At 42.4% G+C, this 19639-nt stretch overlaps 1 non-coding gene across 1 annotated transcript; it reads right to left on the bottom strand.

The window, feature by feature from the left end:
- Nucleotides 1-18504: 18504 nt before the first annotated feature.
- Nucleotides 18505-18586, bottom strand: trnas-uga (transfer RNA serine (anticodon UGA)). The gene has a single exon. It is a non-coding gene; the product is annotated as a tRNA-Ser (tRNA).
- Between the last annotated feature and the right edge of the window lie 1053 nt (nucleotides 18587-19639).

Raw genomic sequence — 19639 nt, 5'->3', positions numbered from 1 at the left:
TTCATCAGGAATGCAGGCTTATGCCCGAAACGTCGATACTCCTGCTCCTCAGATCCAGCCTACCCGATTGTGATTTTCCAGCACCATGAGCTCCACTTTGATCTTCAGCATCTGCAGTCCTCACTTTTCCCATTTGGAATATATGATCACTGACTGATCCTGGTAAAAAATACAACAACAAGATTGTGAACATAATGATTCAGCTTTAGACAGTTTCCAGGATGGGGGAGGTCATGTACATCAGAGAACGGAACATTCAGCAGCAAAGAAGATGGTTTTGGTTAGCTGAGTTTTAAATAGAAGAGATTCATGAAATAGCGGCATGGAGAGGGAGGATGGTGACGCATGTCTTGGTCCTCTCAGTGGAAATGTGAAAATGAGCATCACTTTTTTTTATTGATGATTAAAACAATGGAAGCAAGTTGAGGAGAAATAGGACAAACCAAAGATTAACCCTTGGTTACACTACGTACAAGTCGTGGAAAGAGGGGTCGCAGATGGGTCAGTGGTCTGTGTGGGCGAGAGAGTACGCGGTTATTTCTGAAGATAGATGCTGACCGTGAATCTAGAAGAGTGAAGGACGGTACCAGACGGCAGAGAGAGGACAACTGCAGACACAGTGAACATGGGGAAATTGGATCTTTGGCAGTTTCATGGGAAGAAGGCTATATCAATAAATTTGCACAAGATGGGCTCTGACAGGGCAAATCTAAAATGCAAACACAGGTGCTGCAGAAATTCAGTAGGTGTGACAGAATCTCTGAACGGAGAATCAGTGTGAGCACTTGAGTTGAGTATGAATTTTCTTTGGAATTATATTACTCCACAGATGTTATCAGACTTAGTAACTTTCAGAGGACCTCGTATTTTTTAAAGGTAATTTAAAGACTTGTTCAGCGAAGGGTGGATGGAAGGGAGGCAGCTGAATCATTTCACTTCTATGTCATTCACAGAAAACCTCCATGCGCTCCTCGGTCTTGGTGTTGTTGGTGAGGATGGTGGAGAGAGGGCGAACAATTGAAAAAGACCACCTCACATCTGAGATACAAACAAAATCTCACCATTTTCCACAGTTAACGTACAAGCTGGACGAACAGTCTTCAGGTCTCAACACTGAATTCAAAACTAAACACCAGGAACTCTGTCCTTCATTCGGAACTGTCCTGTTTAAGTTAGCCACCAACCTCTCCTCCAACGCTCCCTCTCAGCATCTTCCCACTACTGATGTCCCCTCCCTCCATTCTACCTGGGAGCTAAACAGTGTCTTGGTTATTAGGCTTGCTGTCAGCCGAAATAAAGTAATTTATCATTTTAAACTTAACTCACGCACCGCCTATAAATCTATACATCTCCATACCACCACGAGCTCTCTTGGCACGACTACAATATTTCACGTCCTCTTCCTACTCCTTTCCTACATAGTAATCATTCCCAGTCCACTTCAGTGCCAAAGCAGATTCAGATCAGATTCAATATATTTATTACTTTTATCTCCCCGCAGGTGTGTCAGACCTGTTGAGTTTCTCCAGCAAGCTGTTTTTCTTTCATGCATCGAAGATCTGCGTGACTTTAAAACAAAGAGGATTGGTTTCTCATTGCATAGAATGTGAGTCCCAATAGCTGGGCTGGAAGCAGTAATCATCAGCAGACACAGACCCAAGTCAGCAGGATTCAATCCAGTTTACGAATAACAAAACTCAATCACAGTAATTACTTTTGAACTTGTTTTTGTCTGAACAGATTGATGGCTGAGAAAAGCCCTTCCCACACTTAGAGCAGGTGATGATCTCTCCCTAATGTGAATACGCTGGTGCTTTCGCAGATTAGAAAGAAAGTATCATTATTTTTTCTGTATTAGGGACAGCTGAATGGCATCTCTCTGGTGCGATTTGCTGGTGAACCCAAACAAAGTGAAAGCATCTAAACGGTTTCTCATCAGTGTGAACACAATGATGACTGACCAGTTTTGCAGTATATTTAAATCATTTCCCACAATTCCACAGTGGAAATGTTCTTGCATTACTGTTAACCTGTTAGTGTTTTAGCAGGTGGGATGGCTGAATGAATCCCTTGCCACATTCAGAACACATGAATGATCTCTTACCAATGTGAACTCGCTGGGGTTTTCGTGAGTGTGTTGCTTGAGTGCTTCTTTTCCCACACTCTGAATGGGTGACTGATCTGTATTAATAATGTGAACTTCCTAATTTGCCGTCTGGTGGGATATGTCACTGAAAACCTTCTCATGTTCTGCGCAGGTAAACCGCCTCTGTTCGGTATGATTGTACCGATATGTGTCCAGGTTGGATGGGTATTCATTTGCTTTCCACAACCAACATATTTCCACACTTTCACCCGACTACGACAGAACATGTGGAGAAAGTGAGAACTGAAGACAGCAGATTAGCGTCAAGAGTGTGGTAATGGAAAAATACAGCTGGTCAGGCAGTATTGGAGGGGCAGGAGAATTGGCGCTTCGGGCACCAGCCCTTCCTGATGAAAGGCATATGCCTGAAATGTCGATTCGCCCGTTTCCCGGATGCTGCCTGACCTCTTTGCTTATCCAGCAACACACTCTCGAATATGACAGCACTTTTTTCTGGCCATCGACAGAATCTTGTCCAAGCAGGGAAAAAAGTTTCTCCACAATGGAAATGAGGATTTAAATTTCCATGTACAAAATCCAAAAAATATTAAAGTTACCAGAAATGTGTGTAACTATGAGATTCTGATGTGATGTTGTGTGATGTGAATTTTCTGATGTTAAATTCTCCCCTTCCAAAATCCTGTGAAGGTGACGTAAAAGAGAAAGAAGTGCATGAGAGGAGTCCCGCCAAAAGAGAAATTTCAGTTTAAAAACAGTTGTGTCTGAAAGCTGTCTGATTGGACCACGGATATCTTTCAGGAAAGGAACGATAATGCCTCTTGTGGCGTTCTTTAGAGGAGGGAAAGAGAGAGGGATTGAGAGAGATAATGCCTTTGTTGGGTTCCAGAAGTGGGATTTCGAATCAAATACTGAACCTGCTTTAAGTATCCTGGCAGTAGGTGTATGTTAGTAACCTTATCACCAAATTCACTTCAAGTCACAGACTTAACTGACGTGTGTGCCATCCACTTCAAATTTCCATAATTAAACAGAAGAGTTTTTAGTCCAAGCTATGACTTCATTCCAAAACCATTTAATCTCTCTCTCTCTTTTTTTATTATCTGATGATGACATACATTGCGCAAACTTGCAAAATATAAGAGTTGCCCACGCTTCTGAGAGTTTTGGAAACGGCAGATTTTTAAAACTTCTTCCGATGAGTTGAGTCGAAATGGTTATGGTAGAGCTGTTGAGGTTTGGGTAAGCTTTCTTGAGGGACCGTCACTTTGAATAAGAGTTGACAACATTTCCTCCTCCTGTAAGCTAGTACACGATGGCCACACCAATCGAACTGCTGAACATTGTCCCTCTTTGCTATTGGTTGATCCTTTATTTGAGGATACTGTTTGTTCAAAGTCTTCAGTTTCAGCTGTGACTTAACAGAGTCGCAGATCAATGAACACATATGGCTGGATGGCAGAAGCAAATGGCGTACAAAATTCCGGAAGGATCACTATACTTTAATCTTTACCTGCATTTTCTCCATAGATTGCTTAGAACTTTAATTTCATTTGAGAAGGCATTGTTTCTCTAGAACAATTTGTTATTTCATCCTTCAGTCTTTCCTACAGTGCTGCCTAATCAAGAAGATGTGAAACATCATCAGTTACGTTGAGAAGATCTGACAATTCTGAACAAATCAGTTGTTTGTGATTCTTCCACACCGTTGACACACTTGCTTGCTGCCAACATGGTGGCGTTACATGCTCATCGCACATCTTTGCCCCTCTGAAGGATGGCTGCCATTATCAAAGGCCCAACATTGACAATGAGACCCCACCCTCCATACTTCGTGTAAGGGAGAGGTAAGTTCTTGATTAGGGTTTGAAAGAGACTGATGCAACATGTTTGCAACAGCCTGCTGAACATTCTCCAGATTCATCACGCTCTCTACCAAGCTATAATTTTTACTACTCGTAAATTTAAAATTTGCTCATCCCTCTATTATCATTCATCATTCTGCGTATGCTCCCTCGAGACGTCGACATTACACCTGCACGCTGCTTTCCTGTCGTGTTGATAGCAGACGTTCACCAGAATGTTGGATTTACACATAGCCCTTGAAGGATCAACGCGTATTGTATTAATTTGCTTTTCTGTGACTATCGACGTAATGTGACGTCACCAAATTCGGAAAAAAAATATTTTACCAACGTTAACCAATGTATCTGTTCGCTTGTTCGTCACATTATACCATTTTGATTGCAAAATGGTAGATCCTCTATTCATCGTCAAATATAATGTGGCAGATTGCTTGGATTACAATGCAAGAGAGATTTGCTCACGAAGTTTTATTTTTCACTTGGCATATTTACGTGACTTCATATCTTGAAGTTGATCATGTGGCTCGATAATTCATTTGAACATTTTTAGTAAATCAATAAACCTTGACTTCAGATTTTGTATCATGCTCTTATGTCCATTTTTGTTTATTAGTTTACATTTAGCTCGTTATGTTAATTTTCATCCACTACAGAGTTCCATTTCCTATGTGTTCAAACTTTGAAATGAGCAACAATTCAGTTGCTATTCCCAAAATTGCTAACAATGCACGTTATGCCATGCCAAATGACAAATGAAACTACTTATGGCGGTGGGTGTTGATTTTTCAGTATATTGTATCAGCACTGCAACATCACTCAAAACGAATAGGAGAAAGTCTCACTTTAAATGTGATGGCACTGCCGCTGGAATGAAGAACCAAGGATCAGTTCAAAAAGCAAAGATTAAAATGTACATTGTGTGGAATATTAGAATTGAGACTGAAAATCTCTTGTTCTACCAGCTGAGGTAGCCGGATGCGCAAATTGCTCCAAGGCGATTTGAGTGGTTAAAAGATGTTTCTTCTGCAAATAACGTCAGAACGCCCTTAGCTGCCTCATCTAGATTGTTAATGTATCAAGTAAAAAGTTGTGGTATTGACACTGAGCCTTGCGGGACACCACCAGTCACCTGCAATCATGCTGAGAAAAAGCTCTTTTATCCCCACTCTCTGCTCTCTGCCAGACATCCAAACGTCTATCCGTGCTAGCAATTTGCTTGCACTGCCATAGGAGTTTCATTTTACTTAGTGGTCTCCTTTTCGGGTCGTTGCCAAAAGGACTTCTTGAAGTGCACGCATTGACTGCAATTGGTCTAAGCTGCTCCTTGGTTCCTCAGAGAATTGTAGAAGCTTTGAGGCATCACATCCCCTGACGAAGCCATGCACTTCCAAGTATTCAGAAACTTCACTCTTCACAATCGATTCAATGACCAAGGTGAGGTTAATCGGTCTGTAATATTCCATGTTTTGCCTTATTCACATCTTAAACAGGAGAGTCTCTTTAGCGACTTTCTCCTCCTCTGGGATCCTGCCTGATTCTGGAGAGTTCGCAAAAATCACGACGAAGGACTCCACTGTCTCAGCAATTCAGCAATTTCCCTTAGGACTCTGGTGTGGAGCGCATCTATTCCAGGTAATTTATCTGCATAACACCTATTCAGGTTTTCTAGCGCCTTCTCTTTGGTTATTGCCACCATCCTCAGCTCTGCCAGTACAGAGTGTGGCAGTTTTGGAGATTTTCGATATCACTCGTATCTTCCACCATGAAGGCTGACACGATGTTGTTTTTCAGTTCTTTAGCCATTCCCTTGTTTCCCACTACGATCTCTCCAGCGTTATTTTCCTGCGGCCCGATGTCCACTTTTGCTCGCTCTTGCACTTTATGTCTCTCATGAAACTCTTGCAGTCTTCTATAATATTACTGGCCAGCTTACTCTCATAGTTTAATCTTCTCCCTCTTTATTTCTTTGTTGCCATCTACTATTCTTTGCAGACTTCCCAATCCTCTCGTTTTCAGTTGCCTTTCATCACTTTATACACTAGATTTTTTCGAATTAATACTATCCCTGATTTACCAAGTCTGCCAAGGTTGCATCACACCCTCTGTCATGCTTCTTTTTTCTCGGGGTGAAGCTCTGTCATGTCTGCTGAATCAATCACAGAAAATCCTGGCATTGCCATTCCACTGTTTTCTTTTCCTGCTCGGTTCCGCTCCCAGTTATATTATATTATATTATATTATATTATATTATATTATATTATATTATATTATATTATATTATATTATATTATATTATATTAACACAATTCCTCCTCGTTTCCTTTATTCAGCTGTAATAACAAGTCTATGTGCATCTTTCCAAATTGCATTGTCACTTCCATCCTATTATATTCAATGGCCCTGAGCATTCATTTACCTTGAGTTCCCTTATCATATCTTGCTGAAGGCCCACCAGTAAATTCAATGTTCCAAAAAGCCATCTCGTAGACAATCCACAGATTCATTTTCCTGTTATCCACGACCGAACTATTTTTCCCAGACCATTTGCATATTGAAAACATAAATGATTGCTGTAACAGATGAAGTACGCGTTGTGTTTCTGATAAAGCTCCTCACTGTCTATGATAACACCTAAGAGCATAGAAGAGCAAATAAAATTTACAACACAGTAACAGGTCCTTCACCCCTGTAAGCCTGAGCCGATCCAGATCCACTGTCTCAACCGATCGCCTAATTCCTATGGATCTGTATCACTCTGCTAATCACCTACTTATTCATCGGTCCAGACGCCCTATCATTGAATCTACAATGCCTGTCTCTTCTATCTCAGCTGACAACAAGTTGCAGGAACCTACCACCCTCGGTATGAAGTGTTATCTGTGTGTCTCTCTCTCAAACGTTTCATCTCTCAACTTGAATGGTTACCTTGCATTGTTGAATATATCTCTCTGGGAAAAAGAAAACACAGCTAATGTCCACAAACCCTGTCTACAACTTTCATGATTTTGTGGGTTTCAATCAGGTCCACTCTCAATCTTATTTTTTTTAATGAAAACAGTCCCCACCTACTCAACCTCTCTTCAGAGCGATCACCTTCCATAACAGGCATCACTCGCATAGCCCTTCTCTAAAACCTTTCCAAATCGTCCACATTATTTTGGTAATGTGGCGGCAAGAACTCTACACAGTATTCAAAATGCAGCCAAACTGGAGTCTCGTACATGTTTAACATGTCCTCCCTCTCTTATATCCAGCACACCGTCATTGAAGGCACGCATACCATATACAGTCTTGTCTACTCTATCCACCAGTGCAGCCAACTTCAGTGTACAATTGACCTAAACTTCCAGATCTCTCCACTCATCAACGTTTTTGTTCAAGTATCATCCGCTTACAGTATTGATAGCTGTCGAATTGGATCTCTTAAATTGCATCATCTCACATTTGCCCGAGTGGAAATCCATCTGCCACTACTCCACCTAACTGTCCAGTCTATCTATATTCACTTGCAAACCTTGTCAATCCTCTATACTTTCTGGTACTCCACCAAACTTCGTGCCATCTGCAAATTTACTGATCGGACCACAATGCCCACTTCCAGATCATTGACATATTTCACAAACAACAGTGAGCCGAACAATGATCGTTGTGGACCACCACTGGTCACCTTTTCCACATCGATAAACTCCCTTCAGCGACAACTCTCTGTTTCCTATTGCACAACCAGCGTTTTGTTCACCTACCTAAAACACTCTGCACACTGTGTGTTGTCACTTCCTCCATTAGTTTGCCGTCGCGAACCTAATCAAATACCTTATGAAAGTCCATGTTTATGAAACCTACAGCCCATCCTTCATCTATTAACTTGATCAATCCCTCCATGAACTCTCCGAAGTAAGGAAGGCGCTATCTCCCCGCACAAAACCATGTTGCCTATTACTCATAAGCCCACTCTTTTACAAATGTAAACAAGTCTTACCCCTCAGTGTTTTCTCCACCAACTTTCCCATCTCTGTATTCAGGCTTATTGGTCTGTCATCACCTGGAATATCCCTACTCACATTCTTGTACAGAAGGACAGCATTAGCTCTCGTCCTCTGACATCTCACTTGTGTTTAGGGATGCGACAATAATGCTGTCAGAACACCAGGTATTTCAATTTTCACCTCCATCAACATCCTGGTACAGCTCCCATCCAGTCCTCGGGGTTTTTCCTACATTAATATTCATTACCAACTCAAATCATCATCTCTCCTAATCGCAACGTGATCCAGAGTAAACAATCTTTTAACTCCATTTCATGGTCATGTGAGAACTTACTAATAATCCTTGTACATTCTCATCCAAATCATTGATACAGATGACAAACAACAATGGACCCAACAACAACCCTGAGGCTCTGCACTACACAAAGTTCTCCACTCTGACAAACGTCTTCCACTATTTATTTTGCCTTCATCCCATCAAGATAATTGTTAACTAATTTGCCAGCGACACAGGATTCAATGCTTTTTAACCATCCATAGGAGCCCAAATTGTGGATCCTGATCAAAGGCCTTCGATTTTTTTTTCAGAGTGCACAGAATCTGGTGAGACTGAGCATAAAGAAAACACAACGAGAAGCAAGTATCGATTTGAGTTGTGGTATATAAATGAAAACTGCAATGAAAATGTTTGACATGCTATGCAACAGGAAAATCGATATTCAATTTTGTGTAGTAAAAATAGACGATTTCATGTTGCATCGAAGCTGTGCTAATACAAATGAATGCTCAGTCTGGGAATAAATGTTTCTTTCGCATAATAGGACGTTGCACAAAAATGTAGAGATCAGGTTATTTTAGAATTTGTGTTCTTTGATGAGAGTTCTAATTGAAATCTTGCTATAAATTGAATATTGGGAGTAGTAATGCTAACATGCTAAATTTTACAATATTTGTAAATACAAAACGGTTTTGCGTGAAACAATTAACAATTGAGTCATTCAAGATAGGAAGACATGAGGGGCAAGTTGGCTTCAGTGAATCGTTAAAGTACTTGAAACAAATTTAATGGAAGACAGGCAATATTTGTTAATTGTAGAAGCACTCCTAGATGACCTGCGTTCACACATCCCGCTAACGCGCAAACAGGAGGAGAGCAGTTGAAAAATGCCAGATATTTTGTGGAGACATGGATTACTTGACGTTTAAGACCCTGCAAAGGATAACCAACAAACCGATGCAAACACCAAAAAACAAACAAAACCCAAATTAACAAGAAGCATAACGTTTGACGAAAAGCTTAAACAAATGTTTACAACTAAATACTAAACGCAAGTTCAAATGTGGAACAGTGAAAGTGCAAGGAGAAAGTGAGGACTGCAGATGCTGGAGATCAGAGCTGAAAATGCGTTGTTGGAAAAGCGCAGCAGGTCAGGCAGCATCCAAGGAACAGGAGAATCGACGTTTGGCTTAATCCGGGAACGTCGATTCTCCTGTTCCTTGGATGCTGCCTGACCTGCTGCGCTTTTCCAGCAACACATTTTCAAGAGTGAAAGTGCAGACAGGATCATTTGTAGGACAGAACTGAGAAATTACAAAGACACGAAACAGCTATTTTGTTTGTATTTTCATAATATAATAATAAAATAACTAAGAGTAGGCCATCTGGCCCTTCGTGCCTGCTCGACCATTCAATAATATCATGGCTGATCTGTTCATGGTCTCAAGTCCACTGAGATGCGCATCCGTGAATCAATTTGTTCTTTAAGAAAATGCTTATTTTTGTTTTAAAACTGTTTAGTTAAGTCGCGCCAACTACTTCACTGGGCAGGGAATTCCATAGATATACGACCCTGTGTGTGAACAAGCTGCTTCTGATTTCCGTCCAAAATCTGCTGAGCTAATTTTGACGCTCAGGTCACCTTTCTTCCTCCTTCTCTCCAGAGAGAAATGTCCAAATTCATCAACTTCTCCTCGGAAGAGCAGCCCTCCGATTCAGGCAGTATCCTTCTCCAATCCTTATAGCCCTTACTTTCCCTGAAAAGTCTCCTGAAAAGGCACCCTTGCTATCGATTACGATCTCCATCCAATGACACCCTCACTTTCCATCCTTGTAATATTCTCCAGCACCTTCATCCAGTCCCTATCCAAATCTCATTCTCCAGTACATACACCTGTTCACTATACTTGTCACATTCCCAATCACATACAAACACTTCTTATTCCTGTAATCTGCTCATCCACTGGCAATCTCACTGTCCCTGTCACATTCTCAAGTGCCGACAGCCCTATATACTCCTGTAACATCTCCAGTCTCTACACCCACTCACTATTTCCGTAACACTTTCCAGCACCCCATCTCAGCAAACATTGTGCAGCACCTATTCCCACACCTTATCCCTATAACATTATCCAGCACCTATGCCCCATCACTGCGCTTATAACATCCTCAATACCTACACCATCATCTATCACCGCAGCATTCTTCAGAACCGACAATTCGTTCATCCCTGTAAGCTTCTCCAGCCCCGATACACCGCCCTATCGGTGAAACATTCTCCAGCAGGGACATCCTTCCCTATCCATGTCACATTACCCAGGACCTACCAGTTCTTGTATCACAGTAGTATCCCCGAGCACCTGTAAACTTGCCCATTCCTCTAATATTCTCCAACCCCTACCAACTCCCCAGCTCTGTCACATTCTATAACACCTACACACACTCCCTGTTACTGTAATCTTCTGCACCCTCGGAACCCAAATCCTATCCCTGTAACATTGTCCAGCACCTGCACACGCTCCCTATTACTATCATATTCTCCAATAACTTCAGCCGCTCCCTAATACTGCAACATTTTGAATCAGCCACACCCACCAGCTGTCCTTGTCTCGTTCTCCAGCACCAGCTCCCACTCCCTGTCCTTGCGACATTCTCCAGCACCTACACCCACTCACGATTCCTGTAACAATCTTAACCACCTGCATCCGCTGCCTATCTTTGCAAACTTCTCATCCATCTGCGCCATTCTCTATTCCTGCAACATTTTCGTACACCTATACCACTCCATATGCCGGGACTATCACCAGTACATCAAACTGTAACATTGTCCACCACCTTAACACACACCCTCGCCGTCTAAAGTTCTTCAGCACCTGCACCCACTCCTTACCCCTATAATTTGTCCAGAACCGATGCACGCTATTCCTGTATTGCTCTCCAGAAACTACACCTTGAACTATCCTTGTTAAAGTTCCCTGGCACCGTCACCCATTCACTATCATTTCAACATCCTCTAGCACCTGCACCCAACGTCTATCCCTGTCACATTCTCCAGTACTGACAACCACTACCTACCCTTGTAACATTCTGCAGCACCTGGTGCTGTCGTGGAAATTAAATCGCCTTGACTCAACTGTTAGCAAGAGCAAAGAAAGGAGCTTTATTTAAGTTCTGCAGATTTGACCGCAGTACATTCAGCTAGATGCCTCAATGTAAGGGGTATCTGAGCATTGTTCAGATATTTTCCTTATACTGGTTCTTATCACGGTGTCAAGGGCATCGGCTGGGAAAACTCAAGTTGTTATTCTCTCATTCCCTGATCTTGGGCATAATATTTCTCCAGCTTTCGCGGAGTTCGACTGTCACAAGTTCGAGTTGAATGTTTGCAAAATTCAAACAGAGACAAGCTGGCTGCAAATCTCATCAAAGTATTGTTTATAGTGCTCGGCAAGCATTAAATTTTAGAAAATCTTTCTCTTTCAAATTTCACTGTAAATTGAAAATTTTCCATTACATTTTCCTGCTTTTTGTCATTTTATGACAACAAGGACAACTACAGCATCAACAAAAAATACATTGCCAGGATAGCTATACATCAGAAAATGTTTACCAAACACCAGGCCTTTCCTCAGATGCAACCCGCCTGTAACACAGCTTTGTGTTGGTCCCGTCACTTGCTCTGGAGTGCCCTCTCCACATCCCATGCGCACACGTCACACTCGTCAACGTCATGGTAGGGTGGGGTCCGCGCAATCGGACTTTCCTGCAGTGTGGCCACTGATAGTTTTAGTTTTTGGTATCCCACTGCGCTCATAAGCTAGTGGCGTAGGCAATTACACAAGTAGGGCCCTACACACAACAGGATGAGTAAGACCAGTACAACAATTAATAGCACGTATAGGATCCAATGCCCCCAATCCTCCCCGAAGTGAATTGAGCCATCGGAACCAAGAGTCATCTGTGGGGGAGGCAGTTGTACTTCATATGATTTATTACACTCGTGATATTTTGGGACTCCTGAGCAATATTAAAACAGAATGACGTACCTGACATATTGAAGACGCGCCCGCTTTCCCGGCCGTCAGTATGTCTAGTACTAATCGATTTTGTATCACTGCTTCCCTAACTGCCGTGAACTCAGTGTTAATGTGTGCTCGCCTTCCTCTGTCGCATTTGCTCACAGTAATACACTATATGCGAGGCCATTTATCTTGTTTATTGCCACTGTTCTGCCTGCTCCCAAAAGAATGGACCACCCAATGTTCGCTCCTGTAGTAGTTCAGGGATCTGTGAATGTGTAAACCTTCCAATGCCGTGGGATGTCTCTTCAGGTGCGTCTGTTACGGGCCCTTAGGATGAACACTGTTGTGCCAGTGGACAGTATCGCAGGGTAGCAACACCCCTTTCATCCCAGGGGAAGGAGGTAAAACCCTTTCTCTCCACAGGACCATATTAAACCCTCCATCATGGTCTGATTATTGATACAGGAACAAGTAATGTCTATGATCATACTATTTGCAAAAGTTGCTGAGTAAAAATTATTTCTTAAGTACAGCGTCGAACTGCACTGGAAGATCCACAAGTTGAATCTCTCCAGATTGGTGCAAAAACAAATGGCTTCAACTTTATGGAATTCTGTGGTCAGGACTGGCTCTGCCTTCGGACTGTAGTTGGCCTTAAGTTCAAGTGGTGGCGCAAGATTTGTCCTAATTGTTCCCCCTATCAGGGTCAGGGTCGTCGCAGCCCGGGGAAGCAGACAGCTCGTATTTCTCGTCAGGCTCTCTGTGAGTGGTTCAGTAGTCCACCATTGGGCTATGTGCAAACATATCCAACTAGGGTAGCAAACGTCTAATCTCCTGTGTTGTATTGAGGCCAAAGCACATGCTCTGTTCCCTTCACATTGAGCAGTGGCCTCCGCAATTCCCAACCAACTGGCGTCGGATTTACGCCATCTTTCTCCTGCAGGGCCTATTTCCACTCCCGAGCTCGGCTCGCTATCATGCCGCGTCGACTCCCTCCGCGTTCCGTCGTGACATTAACGCCCTCCACTCTACTTGGGGTTAGATCCATGATCTGGTTTGGTTGGTTGACATGCCCTGGTACTGCTATCTTCTGTAGGACCTTCTGCACTTCATCTCGGGTGGTGGTGGGGGGCGGCGGCTGTACCACCACATTCACCTGTCTATAGATGTCGGAGAAGGGTTCATCTATTCCACATCAGTACACTCACTCATCGCTCTTCTGCGTTTTGGATATTATCACCCGTGCCCGAGCACCTCCGACCTTGATGAAATAATATCTATTCCCAGGATCAGGTGTCCCTTTGGCCGTGGTGGCTACTACTAAATGCCAGTTACCAGCGCCGCAACATTCCCTGCATAAATATTTATTATCTCATTTATAGTCGTCATTGTTTCGAATCTCCCAGCGTGCGCACGTGAAGGTCATTTTGATACCCTCAATTAAGATTACTATCTGCAGCTGTATCCCAAATGCCCCTGCCCTTACCAATAATCTTACCAGTTCGCTTACTAAAAGTGTAAGCTGTGGCAGCCCCTTAATTGTGTGAGGCTTCTAATCACTACTTGCACTTAATTGGTTCCAGTGCTGCCCAATGTCTCCTCAGGACAAACTCCACGTTTGCAATGGCTGGCGTGTATTCTCGTGGCTCATTTCTCAATGTTAACTGCTGTCTGTGTTGCAAGGAGCTCTAAAAACAGTCCCAGCCACCTCCCCGCCTTGCAGTTTTTCCTCCTGAAGTCTTTCACCACTATCCAGTCTCCAGGTTCAAAATCGTGCAGGATCCCACCTTGCTGGATGGGGTAGTGCTGCTTTCACTTGATTCTGCGTTTGAGACAAAGTGCAGAGAGTTTTATACAGTAACACAACATGTCTTCTTCACAATGGCATGTTATCTGTCCGAACATAGGTCTTGGGCCAATTCTTGTAATGGGCAGCCTACCAAACAAAGTCTTAAACGGGCCAAGATAAGCTCTTCCTCTCCTCCCGGATCTCATATACATTAGCACAATGGGAAATGCCTTTGTCCATGTCAACCCTAGTTCCTCACAACATTTTGTCAATTTATTTTTTAGGGTAGCATTTTCTCTTTCCACTGCCCCACCACTCGCGGATTGGTAGGCACAGTGTTGTCTCATGTTTATATCCAAATAATCCACCTGCAACGTCTAACATTGGAGCTTGCAGAATTGCCTGATTAGTTGATCATTCGCCAGTACCCTCCCTGTCTGACTCACCATCTGTCAGAGGTTGATCGCGAAGAGGCCCTTTCCTTCTTGGAGTGGTCATCCTTCATTTGGGCTTGTTACTTCAATTGGTTGCAGGTATGGTGTCCAATCGTTGATCCAGCAGACCCTGAGGCAGCTTCATTATGTTTTTTTCTGTGCGCGTCTGTGTGTGTGCTGGTGTTTGTACATGTACTTGATCTATCACATAATTGAGATTTCCTTTCCCTATGTCAGCCTCAGCCTTACATTTTATCAGCACTCCAATTCACAGGTTCAATTTTCCCTTCCTTTCTCCTTTTCTCTCTCCTCCAACATCCACCTCAATATTTACAGCTATCTATTACTAAAACTTCCTCCCTCTGGTAAAGTACATTCCTTGATCCACAATTCTAACTGCTTTACAGACCCTGGGCCGTCATAATTGAGCATGAATTGTATTTTTGTTTGGCCATTTCAAGTACTGTGTGGACTCTCCTTTTGTTTGCTATTGCCGGAGCTTAATTTTAGTGTAACTGGAAAAATGTTCAACTCTCTGTCTCTCGCGCGGTACCATTATCATTTCCCTTTGCCATGCTTACTTACCTCCGGAGAACCCCTCTCGCATTGGATACGTCTGCCTCAATGTCTTGGTTTTCCTAAACCAAAAAAAAAACAAGTATGCAGTACGTCTTTGGTGAGTCCAACTCAGCCAGTGGTGGCTCCAAGTCTAACCCCACCCTTAAATGTGTGTCTCTGAAACACGTTAGAAGCGGCAATCCCCTTCCCTTGGGTTTTGTTCTAATACCACGCGAGATTCACTGAAGCATGTTGCTGCCGTATTTATTCTATTAGAATGAGTCTCTATGGAGGATTATCTAAGCCACGATTCTTACCCCGACTCTATTCGATTCGCTTGGGTGATCGACCGATTCCCAGCCCTCTCACGCATAAGGGCCAATTCAGCGCTCGATATGAAGCGAATCACATTCAAGGCGCTGCCACCTACGCCTAGTGGGAATCTTCAGAATCCCATCCAGACGCCTGGTCCCGGGACGAGTCCCCAAGTTTACTGTCTTGAAAATTAACTCGACTTGACTCAACTATTAGCAAGAGCAAAGAAAGGAGCTATATTTCAATTCTGCAGATTTGACCCCTGTCCATTCATCTCGATGCTTCAATGTAAGGGTTATCTGGGTGTTCTTCAGATGCTGGCCTCAAATGTGTTTTTTTTATCTCACACTCAATGGCAAAGTCTGGGCAAACACTAAATGTTATTCTATAATCCCCTGGTCTTGGACATAACAGTTCTGCTTGCACTGAGTTCGATTGTTGCAAGGTCCAGTTGTTTGTTTCTCAAACTGATATAGAGACAAACTGACTGTAAAATTCTTCAAAGTATTGTTTTTACATCTCAGCACAACATTAAATGTGAGAAAAACATTCTCTTTCAAATTTAGTGTAAATGGATAATTTTCCATTACATTAAGAGGATTCATGAGGACACAGCGGTAGATGTAATCTATATGGACTTCAGTCAGGCGCTGGAGAAGGTTTCCCACTGAAGATTGATTAGCAAGGTTAGATCTGAAGGCTTACTGGGAGAACTAGCCATTTCAATACAGATAAGGCTGAACGGTAGAAGGCAGAGGATGGTGGTGGAGGGTTGCATTTCACACTAGAGGCCTGTGACCAGTGGAGTGCGAAAAGGCTCGTGCTGGGTCCTCTACTTTTCTTCATTTATATAAATTATTTGGATGTGAGCCTAAGAGGCATAGTCAGTAAGTTTGCAGATGACACCAAAATTGGAGGATAAGTGGACAGCAAAGAAGGTTACAACAGATTACAACAGGATCTTGATCAGATGGGCCAAAATGCGATCATAATGTGTAGCCACGGGCAGATACTATCATCAAAGTTGGTGAACAGATTTCTGCGTTTGTAACTCCACACAGGCTATATCCGTTTAAAGTGATGCACGTTCGACTGAAGAACAACAGGTCAGGCAGCATCCAAGGAACAGGAGAATCGCCGTTTCGGGCGTAAGCCCTTCTTCAGGAATCATGCCCGAAACGTCGATTCTCCTGTTCCTTGGATGCTGCCTGAGCTGCTGCGCTTTTCCAGCAACACATTTTCAATTTCTGATCTCCAGCATCTGCAGTCCTCACTTTCTCCCCGACTGAAGAACAAGCCCGCCACACTCCAAAGACACATGTACAGAGTTGTGGCTGGATTGACAAACTGTGCAGTGCATTTGGACGATGTCGTGATCTTTTGCAATTCAAGGAATGATCACAAAAGACTGTTGGCAGAGCTCTTTGAAAGACCATGAGAAGCAAAACTGATGCTAAACATAAATAAAACATAATTCACGAAAGAGGTGACGTTCTTGGGATGTAACATCGTTCATGTAAGGTTGACTCCGCCCCCAAAATGTAAAGGCGAAGGCTACAGAGGAATCTCCATGATCAACTTCGAAGAAAGAGTTTCTTCAATTCTTCAGACTCAGCGGATTATGTCAGAAGTCGGTTCCAAACTATGTTCGTTTAGTGGCACCGTTATCCGATTTGCTGAAAAAGAATACAACATTTCAGTGGACAGTACCATACCAGGAAACATTCGACCATTTGAAGTCGATATTCACCACCAAACCAGTTGTACCTACACCAAACGTCTCAAAAACGTTTAAAGTCGCCATCGATTTTAGTGACGTTTGAGTAGGAGCTGTACTTCAACAGGAAAAATAAGCATGGGATTGAACTGTCAGTTGGTTACTTTTCAAAGAAAATCAACATCTACCAGAGGAAATGCTCCACAATCGAAAAAGAACAATTGAGTTTGGTATTGGCCTTACAAATTTAATCTATATGCACGGACAATGTTTCAGAAACGGTTATGTACACTGACCACAATCCGCTAGAACGTTTATATATAAGAATATGACTCTATTTCGTTGGCTTCTAACGGTATAGACTTTCAATTTATAAATCGTATATGTTACTTGTCTGTCGAATGTATTCACAGACAGGTTATTGCAGATTAAACTTATGGCGTTGAGATGAGATTTGTCTTTATTTAATGTTTTATGTGTGTTTCTAGGAAAAAGTTAAGGCGATATTCTACGAAATTTATCGGTATGTCAGGGTCAAGTATTTAAAAATTAAAATGAAAACATATGTTCATTATGATGGTCGAGGTGTTTTAAACATATTGGTGCATGGTTAAGACTGTTAAAAGCAGCAGAATAACCAGACACTGCAACAAGTGTTATCAAGAATACAACAACGTAATACTGGGTCGAACAACTCAGTTAGTTAATTGCCAAGAGACATAAACATTTCGAGTTGACCACTCAGTTTAAATTTTATCCAGAATAAAACATTAATTTCAATTCAAATTTGAATTATGTCTATTGAAAATCTTAAAAAGCAATGACACAATCAGATGCTCTGGGGTATGATACGGGGGACATTGAACAGTTGAGAGGTGGACTGCCAAGTCCTTGCATGTAACAATCTTCTTGAAAAAAGATATCTCTGAAAAATACCTTTTCGATCGGTGACGTGTGACACCGAATTTCCTAACAAGGAAAAAGAAGACACAGGAAGATCCGAAGAAAAGAACCTACAGCTGCCTGGCTTTGAGAAAAGAAGAGCTGTTTTGTTAACTTTAATTGGGAGTTTTATCTGAATAGTATTATCGAAGGGAACGTCACAATGGGTAATAGATTTACTTTGTCAATCGTGGTTTGTTAATTTATTACTCTTTTACTTTAGAAATAAAGTTCTTAATTTTTACTTTGTTCAATTCTTGGCGAATCGAATTTTTGCAGATTACTGTATGGCAGAAATCGTTCCTGTGTTTTATATGAAGCAGGATGGTTTACCCTGTGTCGTAACGAGTCTAACAAATTTGGCAATGCAAGTGTCCATCTGTGCAGTTCTTTGAGTGCACTGGAGATTTGCACCATTCATGACCTGAATGATGTGATTTTATCCACCGTGATCTGAATCCCCCCAAAAAATCCAAAGTGAACTGCACCCTACACCGTAGTTGACAGGACTCTAACCTGCGTGGGAATGCCCCAATGGATTTCAAGTCCATCGCCTTAACCACTCGGCCACAACTACATAAGAGCATGAATTCACTGTTGAATTAGTCATTTCCAGGTCTTTGTCTCTGGTGAGCTCAGCAGTTCTGAATCACTGTTTGGTTTATTTGAATTCAAAAACCACAGCTTTAAAATCGATGAAATGTCGGGACAAAGTGAGTCTGGGTGTTCCACCCCGAGGGGTGGAATCGATATTCAGCTTAAAAGAAGGCGGAAATTGCAGGAAAATACTCAGCAGGTCGAGCAGGATCTGGGCTGGGAAAGGGCGATTCACCGTTTCAGAATTTCTGCAGAAGTTATTCGAACTCCGCTTTCTCCCAGTAGTACTGGCAAACCCCAGTCTTTCCTCAGCATTTTTTATTTTTGTTTCAGATCCTGAAAATCCAAGTTCCTTTACATTAGCCATTAAAACAATACAGAATTTCCTTTCTGGTTCCGGATTAGATTCCTGTTTGGGGAAAATTTTCCTGACCACATTAAAAACCAGGAGCTGTACAGGAAAGCATCCAATCCTGGGTGCTTCCAAACCACCAATTGTTCGGTTAATGGATGAACGTGTTGACCATTTACGCAACAAAGACGGGTAAGCTGACTCGTTACACGATCTATAAAACAGTCTTTTCATGAATTCAAACTTCAGCCTGTCCTTCCCGAAGCGATTGTTGTCCTCAATCAGTTTTATTTTTCCAAAACAAATCCTGAGACATTCACTGTAATGACATGGCAACAGTTCTGCACTCTCTGAAAACACATCCATATCACAGGAACCAACTTTTCCACAACAGCAGTCTGGCTCGCTTCGAGCGTTTTTCGTAACTTGTGTGTTCCCGAGTTTTCTCGTGATTCTGTAACCGTGGTCTGTTAATAATGATGGGTGAGGGTGCATTGCGGATGGGCGGGTTGGTGTTCTGGAGTAAATGTTGCTACCGATTAGCGTCAGTTTCCAGAGGACTGGGACTGAAGATATTTATTGAAAAACGACATTTGTGTAGAATATATCGAGCCTAATTTCAGGTGAACTGTTAATTATTTGACACACAGATGAGAAGAATATTCGGTCTTTCAGAGGGTA

Source organism: Chiloscyllium punctatum, chromosome 35, assembly GCF_047496795.1.
Source record: "Chiloscyllium punctatum isolate Juve2018m chromosome 35, sChiPun1.3, whole genome shotgun sequence".
Classification (NCBI taxonomy): domain Eukaryota; kingdom Metazoa; phylum Chordata; class Chondrichthyes; order Orectolobiformes; family Hemiscylliidae; genus Chiloscyllium; species Chiloscyllium punctatum.
Note: the sequence above shows the minus strand (reverse complement) of the source record. Positions and strands in the feature narration are given on the sequence as shown.